The following is a 12064-nucleotide window of genomic DNA, read 5'->3' as shown; positions in this document are numbered from 1 at the left end:
CACAAAGAGGCCTCATTCTCTTAAATTACTGATGGTAATAGCTAGAGACAAATTCTGCTTTTGTTTACACTGTAGAATAGGTCCACAAAAATTATATCCACTTCAAAATCTTTGAACTTGCTAAATTTTCTGTGAAGTTCAGGTGTCTATGTCAAGGATTTTAACAGTTAAATACTTTGGTAATGGTTTCATCTCTGCATGTGAAGTAATCTGTGACTGAAATTGTAAACATCAGTATTTTGGAAATGCCCTTAAGCAGTATTATTTGATCAACAGAAAGAAATCATATAACTTGATTTATCAGCTCAATCCCAGCTAACTTTGAACACTGACTGGAAAAAACAGCAAAGAATGTGATGATTCCTAGTCAGACAGAAATTTGCAGAATGAGATTACCGGGTGCTTTCTGCAGGTGGCTTTGAAGACTTTTTAAAGCTGCCTGTAAATGTCCCATGGACAGCAGAAAACAAAATTGACTGGAAGAGTCACCTGCATTGTCTTAGTGCAGTTAATGAGTTAACCCAAAGGATTCACTGCTTTCCAGGCCAAGTGTAATATGCACTTACTCATAATACTTACGAGCTTTTTTCCCTTTCCATTGGCATCACTCTGGTTGCACTATGTCACAGTTAGACTGTGTAAGGTATAGAATTAGACCACGAACAAATTTATACAGGGGCAGGGGCTGTACCTATGGGATTTTCAAGTACTCCTTCCTTTAGCTTCTCTGGATGGAAGGTGGGAAATCCCACCTTTGTTTCTTTAGTAAGAACTTGTGCATAAGTTTTGTCTGCACTCTTCTGGACTCCTACTGTTTATGTGTCTGTTGTATCTTCCTTTTCTACAGTAACAAGTATTTGACAGCTAAGTCAGAGCCAATGATTCGAGTTCAGATTCTGGCCAATCTCATGCCATGACAAAGAACTATTTTATGGCAGTGTATTTCAAAGTTGCATGGAGAATATTTAGGTTACTACCAAAAATGACAAGATGAAAATGAATCTCCTTTTCACCCTCCGGTGACACCAAAGGCAGCTGAGCCAAACCAAGGGTGGTTTCAGCAGAAATGAAGGACATTTGGTTTTGGTTTTATTTAAATTGCATGCCAAGATGTTAAACTGAGCCTATAGTTAATAACAAATTAACCTGTGGGTAATGTTAAGGGAAATTCAGGACTCATCTTTGGATGGGCCAAGAGCAGGAGGGAAAAATACTTGAGCTGCAGAAAATCCAGCTGTGTAAAAGAACAAGACTGGTCTGCCCTGGTGTTTGCCAAGTTTCCCAGCAGAGCTCTCAAGCCTCCTTCTAATAATGCCTTGCAAAAAATCACAACAAAAATAGGGGATGTAATGCTTTCGAATACAGCCCTCCATCTGTGCAGAAAACAGCAGACTGCATTTTCTTTTCTTAGTGCAGTTTTGGTGGTAAGACCATGATGTCCTCTCTCTGCTGGTTTTCTTTTTTTGCCTCCATCTTGGAAAACTATTTCAAGATGTTGGTATGAGATGTCTAAAGGGGCTGACAGAGGGTGGCTTGGGTTCAGTACCCTGGAGGGTTTGGACAGTGAGTGTGCTATTGCACAGAGAATCTTCTGCTTCAGGAGAGTCATAGGTCCCATTGTGGGGAGAAATGGAGAGCTTAAATGAGAATTGCAGGTGAAGAAGGAAAAATGACAAAGGAGACTGCATTTTCTAACAGAGCTGCCTCATGATCCCCATTACTGAGAGAGAAGAGACTAGAACACGCTCAGGCAAGAGAGACTGGGAAAAGTACTTGTGTGCTGGAGGGGCTTGGAGAGACTGTAAGAGCCAGTCAAGGGACCTGTGGTGTCTGGGACTGGGGAATGTAACTCTCAGAAGGCACGTGAGCCAGGAAGGCTCTGACTGAAGCAGCCAGCTCAGTCAGGTTAGCAAACCTGCTGGCAGGATTCTGCTGCCACAGGTGTTTTGAGCACATGTTCTAGGTTAGCCTGTTTCCCAATGAGTGGCAATTCTCTATCACACACTGGAGCAAGCCCTCCAGCCCTTCTCCCCGCTCTTCCCTTGCTTAAACCCAGCCATAAGCATGCATAATCAAGCCCCAGTGTGCCAAATCAAAACATCACTCAACCTGAGCATCAAAATCATCCCTCTATACTGTCATCCACCAGTGACTTCGTTACTTATTTCAAAGTCTGGTCAATTTGCTGGTGTCTGTCTGGCATTGAAGTCAACAGGAGTCTTTTCATTGACCTTACTAGGTGTCAGAACTCTCCTTATTTGTCTGGTTTTGAACTGCAACAGAATGCTCTGAGCAGTCCTGTTTCAGCATGTCTTGTGCAAATAGAAAGATTGTTTGCACACTTTACCTACAAACTTGTAATTTTTAAGTGACTGAAATGTAAGGAAACACATTGCAGAGATGAAGGCAAAGAAGCTGACATTAGCTTCAGGTTTAAAAACGAAAACTAAGGGGAACTGGGTGCAAGTTTCTTAATGAAAATGAAAAAAATCCAATCAAAACTTACATCCATATTGGCAAAAATATAAATTTTGGAGACCCATAATTGTGAGTTTTATTGAAGGCTGATTTCCTTATGAGTGTAGAAAAGCTGAGATTTATTACTTCTTGCCCTAAGACTAACAAATATCTGTGGAGATCACAAGCCCAGTTTGGCAATCACAGATAGTTTCTGATGTAGACTTTGGAAAAAATGAATGGATTACTAATTGATGTATCAGATTCCTAATCTGCCACAGGACTCATGTCATTTGGACTCACTGCAGAAAACACTATTACGGACAGCTGCACTGTGAAAACATGGAGACATCATTAAGTTCATTAGGGTGATGCTTATAGGTCCTATAAAAGTTCATCTTCAGATTTAACCTATAGAGTTGTTGTTGCTTGATGATGGGGTGAGTGATATAACTTTTATCTGTTGTAATTATATCTTCAAATCCAGAGAGATAATTTTGGGCCATGGACACAAAGGGAGCATCCATTTGTACTTAGATATAATTTTTCCTACAAAGAGTCCAGGAGAAGAATTTTGCTGTTACAAAAAGGTAGCAGGCAGGGTAGAGACCACTGAATACATGATGAGCCTGCAAATCATAAACTTCTTACCATACAAGACAGGACCCTCAGCAAACCTTGTTCCTTCATTCAGCATGGTCAATAGTGGATGTCTTTTAAAATAACGCACTTTAATGTAACCATGGTTGGTTGGGTTTTATCCAGGGATTTCTGGGTGGAGTGCTGTGTTCTGACCTACACAAAAGAGAAGACACAGAGATCACAGTGGTCCCTGAAGTCTTAAAAAGTGTAAGTCCAAGGTCTTCATATTATAAACAGCTTAGTATGCTGAACACTTTCTTACTCTCATCTTTGCTCAGACTAGCAGGGCAACTCCATGAGTAAGAGCTTGAAAATACCCTCCTGTTATCAATGGGATCCGGAATGGTGCTTCCCTCCTCCTCCATGAACTGCACCCGTGTGAAGTTAATCTGAGATTCATACCCCAAAGACCACCCTGAACAACTGTGACTTTTAGAAAAATGGTGCCACTTCCCCCTCCCTGGTTCTCTTTTTGCCTACAGCAGTGACATTGTTACCATTTTCAAGTCATTCTCCAAAGAAAAAGGCAAATAAGTTTTTTAAACAAGAGCCGGGATTCATTCTTATATCCGTTATCCCTAAATGAAGTGGGTGGGCTGTAGCCAGTGGTTTTTCCGGACAACAATGCCAGCTTTGTTGCCATTCCTGTTTCTTTCAACAGCTTCAGCTTTCCTGTTGTGGGATGGGGGGGCAGGCTTGGGTGGGGAGGGAAGATGCCCATTCATGAGCTAGCGGAACCTGGCACTGCCTAGATGGTGAGAGAATAGCTGGAGGTGGTATGGCTGGAAGCCACGCTGTGTCAGATGCCCTTAAGAAAGTGAATCAAAATCAACTGACAATAAGCAAGATGCAATCCGTTGCCAACAGTCTGAAACCACATGGCCTCAAACTTGAAGCTGAAACAGATGAGGACAAAAACGAGTCCAAAGGTAAAAAGCCTATAGTGTGCAAACCAAACAGCTCTGGATTTGGAATCAGCCAAGAGAATAGTTTAGAACCGGCTGGTTTCTGTCCGGTATGATTATTTGCTTTAGATGTTAAGTATCGATAGATATAGCTTGGTTAAAATTACTGTAGGGTACATAATTATTTGCTGCATAATTAAGTATGGCCTTTGTGGCAGGTAAGGGAAGAGCACTCTCTGGATCTTCCCTTTGTGGCCTGATATTTATGCTAATAGACTACTGAATAAACTTACCTCCCTGATCTGTCTAGTGCAGCACCCAGCGGAGAGATTCTGTCATGCAAATAGTTGTAAGGCAGAATGTGAAAATATTGCAGGCTGAAGGGGAATGTGTCTTAAGCAGATCCAAGAGGTACAGAATAACGTCCTGTGACAACTTACAAAGCCAGGTCAGTGTGGTGCAGGCATACAAGCTTAATTCCAAAGAACCAAACAGGAAATTAACAGTCCCCCTTCTTCCCTGCTCAGCAATTTATAAAGATTTGGTCATAATACATTTTTAAAAAAAAAAGTTTCACGTGGAAGCGAAGGACGACCAGAGTAAGTGGGACACTGATCTGAGCAGTCAGGTAGCGCTGCAGAGCACACACTGTGCTGATAAAAAACTGTTTATTAAGCATCTGTTTTGTGATGCCAGCCAGCACCGTGCTGAAGCCTGCCACCCAAATCATGGTAGTGCTACAAGGGGAGCAGTTCTGGAAATGCTATAAAAATGGAGAGACTTTTGCCACAAATTCTCTCATTTTATCCTGAGATTATAACATTTAGGTGCAAGATGTGGGAGTGGAGAAGCTGTTTTGAAAGAAAAAAAACGCCACAACCCTCTGTCTTTTTTAGAGCAGCTCACCATAGTCTAGCCTTGAATGCATGGCTCTACTCATTAGTACATGTGCAGTTTATATCCTGGCTGACTTTAAACATTAACCCTGTTTTTCAGAAAAGCTCCCATCTGGGCTTCTTTTTCTGCTTTGTATTGCTCTTTTGACTATCTGCGTTGTAATGATGGCAAATGCAAGGAGCTGGTTTGTAGAAGTATGAGCATAACAACCAGTAGGATCCTAGAGTGTTATGGTGCTGACAGCGAGATCAGTCACAGAAAAGGCAGCAGACCTTGCAACTGCTGTTTGAAGTGTAGCAGAGGCGTGAGTTAGTCCGACATTTATCAGGCAGGTTCTGCCTGACCTGAATTTCTGTGGAATGTTTTTTCTTCATTGCTATTGCTAAAGTACTCCAATTAATTGCCAGGAAGCAATCTGTCCCCAGATTACTTCTTACCTCCCAAAAGGCATTAAAAACAACATTACTAAAGTTGCAGAATCAAATATGTAGAAGCACCAAAGTCTCAGTTTCAGGGTTATCTGGACAACTTCAATTTTAACTCCAGTCCCTCTGTCCTGCAAATGAGGCCAAGCTTCTACGTATAGGGTAGTACTTCAGCATGTAGGTAAAGACTCTAGCTTAACACATGCCCACAGGCATCTTATTCACTCCTGTGCATGAGTGTTTTACTAGAGAGAGACCTTGCAAAAAGGTGCCTGTCTTGTGGGCCTGTAGGGTGGTATCTATTCATGTGGTGGCTGAGGGAGGCAGCCTGTGGCGACAGGATCTCTCTTGTGACTGGATATACCTCTCCAATGGCACTGCTGGCAGCTGGGATGTAGATTCTGTCTTGTGGTGGAGAGCTGTGATGCAGTTCCCTCTGGGCCTTTGTAAAACCCTGTGTGGCTCTTTGGACCATGCTGCAAAAGACAATGTGTTGAATTCACATGCCTGCGTTTGCAGGGGTTGAAAATCAAGGTCAGTTGGATCTCAAGGAGGACTGGACCCAGAGCCAATCCCATGCGAGCTTTATGCTAGCAAGCTCAGGTACTAGTCACTGTGTTGCTACACCAAGACTTCCCGAGTAGCTTGGTAGTTTGATTCCAGCAGTTACTGCCCCAGCCATATTTTACTAGTGCCAGCACTCTCCATTTTAAATCTCACAGGAGTATGTTGCTTTTCCAGTATATTGCAGTCGCAGGATTCCTGGGAGTGACTGACTGCTGTGTAGACATACCCTGAGGCTGGCCAAAAATGCTGGCAACAGTCCGTACCCACCCTGGAGCTGCTAATTTTATTTTCTGCCATTTGTGTTGTAAATCTGTTGTGGAATGTCTCTCTCTGTTCCCAGGCTCCCTTTTCTTGTTCCCCTCCTCCCAGGTTTCATTCTTCCACAGATAATTGCAAGCACATTTTCATAGTTAAGTTGCCCTTCTCTGTACAACTCCAAAAGGACATAATGGAACATGGAACATCATATATGTTTGTACATCAGAATCGGTATGATCTAGTCGAAGCAATTATTAAATAATGTGTTCTGGTTTTGAGGGAGAACTAGGTATAGTCTAAAATTTCAGGGGAAGCTTCTTTCACTTTAGGTAACACACCAAGGGGTCTGTTTTAGACACAAAAATTATTATGTACTTAAGTAGCTTCATATGAGTAGCTTGATAATTGCTTTCTGAAAACTGTGTTCTAAGTTAGTCAAAAGGAAGCAGAGATCAAAACCAGATATAGATCTAAACATATGTAAATAAAAAAATCAGTGGAGACTTCTGCTAGCATGGATGATTTGACCTGAGGAAGAGGTAGTGATGGAGCACCACTAAACAGAAGTTGTGTTTGCCTGACATAATACAGTACATGATAGCTGAGTAAGTTAATTTGAATCCCCAAAGTAGAATATCCCTGTTGTATTAACCTTGTCTGGGCAAGTTGTTTTTGCCATGACAGTAGGATATCACATAGAGAAAACCCACATTAAAAAATCACATCCAGAAATCACATAGAGAAAAAGAAGATTGCGAAGGAGAAATGGAGAGGTTTGAGTAGTATGATGTCCCATACTCTGGATAATAGGCCTGGGTTTGGGTGGGTTTTTTAGTTTTATGTAAAGCTACAGGATATTTACAGGTGCGGTTACTGAACCTGCTAATCCTAGCATGGTAGTGGGGTACCTTCCCTCTATCATGTATATCTTTTCTCACCCTTGTATCTTCCAAGTTTGATAGTTTATTTACAATATTGGAATGTAACCACATTGGAACTGGGCGTGGGAATGTCCACCTCTCATTGCTTTCTGAACTCTTGTGGCAAGCATTAGTGTGGTTCTGGGCAAGGGTTTGTATGGTTTTACTTTATGCTTTGTGAAGGATGTCTGTGTAATCCCTAGTGAAGCAACAATCTCTTGCAATCCCTCTAATTTCTTTGTTTCTGAGCATCTTGTACAGCTTTACTTAACATAATAAAACTTCACCAAACAGGCAAATGACAGTCATTTAGAAACTCCCAGACAACACAATTTTCATTTAATCAATAGCTTTGTGACTTTGCCAGCTATGTCTTTCTTTTTGAAGGCTTATTCTGCTGAGTAAGCCAAGGCCGCGTTAAATAGCTGGGCTGTAATGATTTGGCAAATCTTCATATGCTTCCTGCTACAAGGGTTCTGGTTTTATACTTCATTGGCTTTGCTGGCAGCAGCCTTGTGCACCCAGTGACCCAAAACATAGGGACAGTACAAGTCCCCATTGTGCAACCTCTACAGTACACACCAAGACAGGAAATATTAGGTTTGCAAGTGCCATTTACGAAATAATCCTTTGTTTTTATACAAGGGCAGAAATCTAGCAGAAATATTTACTTTTCCACTAGCAGTTGGGTTCCAATAGCCTGTAAGCCATGCTGTCTGCCTGGCCTGCTGAGTTCGACAGGTTCCAGGTGAAAATGACTGCAGAGCTGGGGAAGGTGATAAATCCCAGACTGTCACTTGGAAAAGCCTTCAGTAGTAACTCAGCAGCAGCAACGCCAGTGGAAATGTTGCCTCCAGAAATGTGGTTCCCTTTGCTGTTGTGTCAGCGGAAGGCTGCACTGTAGTGGAACAAGGTTGGCTGCCTCTTGGCCAACAGTTGTGTTGGGGAATAGAATTCAGCAAAAAGAGTTTACTAGACAAACAAAATAAACAGGCCTTTTTTATTCTCACTGATCCCTTTCCATTTGCAAAATCCTCCCTACAGCAGATGCTGGGCTTCTTTCCATTGCTAGATCCAACCCAGCAGGGCGTTTTGTCATCAATGTCTTCACTTGAACCCCAGTTTCCAAAAAAGAGAAGAATAATCCACAGTTTTCTCAGTTTTCTGCTTTTGTTCTTGTTTAGGTAAAACAAATCAAAGCAAAACAAGTCTGATCATAATGGTTTATTCTCACCTGCTTGAACAGTTTCCTTCCTGCTGGGCTCTAATAAGCTTAGCGTGTTGAGCCTTAAAAATATTTTTTACTATATCTTCTTTCTCTGCTTCGAAGGCCACTGAGACACACATTTTGTATGCCAGATCTTGTCCACAAATGGGACAGTTTGACATTTCAGAAATTTCTGATGTCCACCCTCTGGTAGCTGACTCTCACCTGCCTATGAGAGTCCAAAGCCTGCCTGTCTCTTCCACCTGCTGCCAGGTGGTCTCCCTTCCTACCACCCTACTGTTTGCCAGCATCACTCTGGAGATAGCTAATGAAGTGGCAGGTATCTCATCTAGCATTTTAAATATTCATTTTAATTATACACATTAAAACTAGGCAGGATAAAGAAATGCTCCATAGAAACAGTTTGCTTGTTAGTTTAGGTAGTCTTTATACTTTGGAAAAGTATCTTTCCTTCAAAGGAAAAGCACAGCTTCCTTTCTTCCTCTCTAAAACACAGCCGTTACACCTTTCAAAGGGTAAATTCCTGTCTAGTGCCTCCTTTATCTCAAGTCAAGCTGCTTGCTATGTAAGGTGGGATAGATTTAGCCCAAGAGGGCAGAACTCTTCCCTAGTATCCATCATGAGCTGTCATGGTCATCAGTGGTCATTTTTTGATAAAAATGCAGATTGCCTGGGTTTAGTAGCTTTAAAGTAATGTGGCAAACTAGGTTGTCCTACAGAAGCATTATAATAATGACTTCTGCTTTTCTGGTTGTGTGCACAAGCATTAACTCCCATCTACTCATTTTAAGTGTCCTCCTCTCCATTGGATATATTTTTTTTACCTCCATTATTTCACTCTGTTATTCATGCCTTTTCGATAGCAATCCAGATATGATCCTGAGGCTTCTCTCCATTCAAAGAAAAAAACCAACTTGTTCGTTTAGAAAAATGTATTAGTATTTTCTTTTTGTACCTTAAGTACTACAATACGTACCTGAAGCTCATTCTGAAATTTTTATGGTGTTTGTTGAAATAACCTTACCAGGTTTGCCAAATGTGTTATTGCAGGCAGCACCTCTGACTATAAGGAACAGAATCACATGAGAAAAACTCCTATGCAGTCTCCAGAAAGCTGTCATCAGTTAAATGACATGCATGCTGAACCTCTTATCAGCTAAAGACCCTCTAAAGAGATATCTTCTTATGAAGATAATAGACTTTTTTTGTTTCTCTGTAATTTGTCTTCACATTAACATGGTTCAATGGTTCAAGCCAAAGTTATTCAAAGCAAGTGTGTATTTTTCAAGTTGCTTTTTGCTTTCTTCGTGTGGCATTCTTAGACAATATAAAAGCAAACTTGGCTTCATTAGTCTTGAGGTTTGTAGGCAACCAGGCACGCCCACTACCCAAAGAATTCCACTTCACTATTGGTCTGAACATATCATTTCCAAATTGCTTTGATAGCAAGCCATAATTTGCAAGGTTCCTGTCTGATATCAAGTCTCTCCCTGCCAATCAAGTGATTGAGACTAAGTGAGATAGCGTGCTGAGCTTTTAAAATCATTTATGAATAGCCAAGGCCAGATGGTTCTGGGATTATGAGTTGTTTTCCCAGCTGCACCATTATGAAAAATCCCAAGAGTTTAGGGAGCTGGTATATAGAAGGAGCATGACCGGAAACAAAGGATGGGGAGCACTCCTGAACGATGCAAGTGTCTTTGACAAGGGTACCACTGAAAATGCCACATCCTTATAGCAAACGTCTTCAGCTAAAGCAAATGTCTTCAGCTGACCTACTGCAGACTGATCCATTGCTAGATTATAACTGCAACTAATGGAATTGGATCATGCATTTCCTATGCAACTTTTTTCTAGACAATTTTTTTTTTTCATTCTTTCAAGCAAAAGAGAGCATGCAGGTTTGTTACTGTCCACTACAGTCACCTGTCATTTTGGTGAATGAGTGTAAGAGTGTCACATAGGATGGATTTCTTCTTGCATTGAATCTGCAAGCCCACAGCGATCTGCAACGTCGATCAAGAAAGAAGAATAAAAGAAAGAGGCTGAAAAATACTTATTTCTGTGAAAAGGACTTCAGCTGCTCTGGGAACCATAAAACATGTATCCACTGGCTTGTCTGGAGACTTCAGACAACTTGATGCTGGCAGAGTTATATATATTACAGTTACTTCACACCTCTTTGTCTTTTGATGTTGGCCATCTCCTCATTCCCACCTCCAAGAATGGAGAATTCATCTCCCAATGTGGGGAAGGCAGCCAGCATTCCTGACTCCTACAGTGCATTCCCCAGGCTGCCCCACTTCCCCCAGTGCTTGGCAGTGGGTGGCTTCCTGATGGGGTAGAGTGTGGGACGTTTGTGGTTACTTGTGTTGCACATATTTGGCATATACTTCACCGTCTGTCCCTTCTCCTTGTATTTCTTTTAACGGTGTCTCATGTTGCATCTCTTTGTTCAGGTTTGACCCTCAGTCATTAATGTAGTTGACTGGAGGCTTTCACTGGTTTCACCGGAGTTTTGGAAAAGTGCACTCGAGTGATTGCATGCAAGAGCTTCGCCTTAGCTTGCTAACACTTTGAGTGACAGACCCGTCAGCCGTTCTTACTGAGCTTTTGTCTTTCTTCCCTAGTGGGTGGGAAATGCCACCCAGCTATCCCAGGGTTCTGTCTTTTTTCTACCCTACAATTTATATTCCCTATTCATCTTCTGAGGAAATGCATGTCACATTTTCTGAGGTCTCGTTCTCACACACTTCAGGCAGTGCTGAAAGCAAACAGCTTGTTACCCTTCAGCATGTTACTTCTGTGATGCACCAGGGTGCTTTCTCCATACAAGGAGCTACAGATGGAGCACAGCAGTCTCTGCTCACCAGAAAAGAGAAATGAGCAGTCTTTCTCTGCCTGCCACTGTTTCACTCATAGTCACTGTGCTCCTTCTGCAACAATTCCCTGTTCTCTGACCTAGACTGAAGCCAGTGAGAGAGAGGGCATTTTTTTATGTCCAAGTGGATTAAATCTTTTGGAGGGCAAAGAAACAGCTTAGTGCATACATTTTCATGGGGACATTACCCTTTGACCCTCAGATAACTTTATTCTTGTTTTAGGGTCACAGCTCAGGTGTGATCATGACAATTAGCCAGTGTCTCTTCATTCATAGCTTGAGAGAAGTGATTCCCGGTAAAGAGTCACTGATGCATGTTTTAGAGTGAGTGTTTTTTAGTATAATCTGTGTTCACCTCTTCAACAGGGATTGGACTGTTAAAGCAATCATTGACTCTTACTGATGTTGTGTCAGAAACCTGTTGCTTCTGTGTGTTGTTGGCATGTATCAAAGCATGTGAAAGGGTTTAGAAATGCTGAGCATCTGGTTGGATGACTGCCATGGAGATGGGGTAGTGCTCTAGGGATGTGAAGGGGCTATCTACATGCTGTGTGATGTTAAGGCCCGTAGGGGCAAAAAAAAAAAAGTCTGGAATGGCAGCCATCGTGCACTCTCATCAACACAAAAGATAGTGAAATTGTTACTGTAAGTGTAAGAGTGCTGAGCTCCTGATCCTGTTGGGAGGGTGTGAGGGCAGAGAAGGAGCATTTTTAGCCCTGGGCAGTTATTCTCATGTGATGTTGGGCAGTGCCCATGTGATTGGAGTCATTGCATGAGCCTTTCCCACATCTCCATTGCCTGCGTAGGTTCAGGTGAGCCCCTGCTGCATCAGGCTGGACCACTATGGCCACTGTTGAGTCCTGACGCAGTAGGGGAGTGGGCTG

General features: G+C 42.1%; 1 protein-coding gene across 2 annotated transcripts in view; it reads left to right on the top strand.

The window, feature by feature from the left end:
- Positions 1-12064, top strand: part of ADAMTS17 (ADAM metallopeptidase with thrombospondin type 1 motif 17) — a 197388-nt gene that overhangs the window by 75226 nt on the left and 110098 nt on the right. The window lies entirely within an intron of this gene.

Source organism: Grus americana, chromosome 10 (genome assembly GCF_028858705.1).
Source record: "Grus americana isolate bGruAme1 chromosome 10, bGruAme1.mat, whole genome shotgun sequence".
NCBI lineage: Eukaryota > Metazoa > Chordata > Aves > Gruiformes > Gruidae > Grus > Grus americana.
The sequence above is the reverse complement of the archived record's forward strand: the minus strand, read 5'-3'. Positions and strand labels throughout refer to the sequence as shown.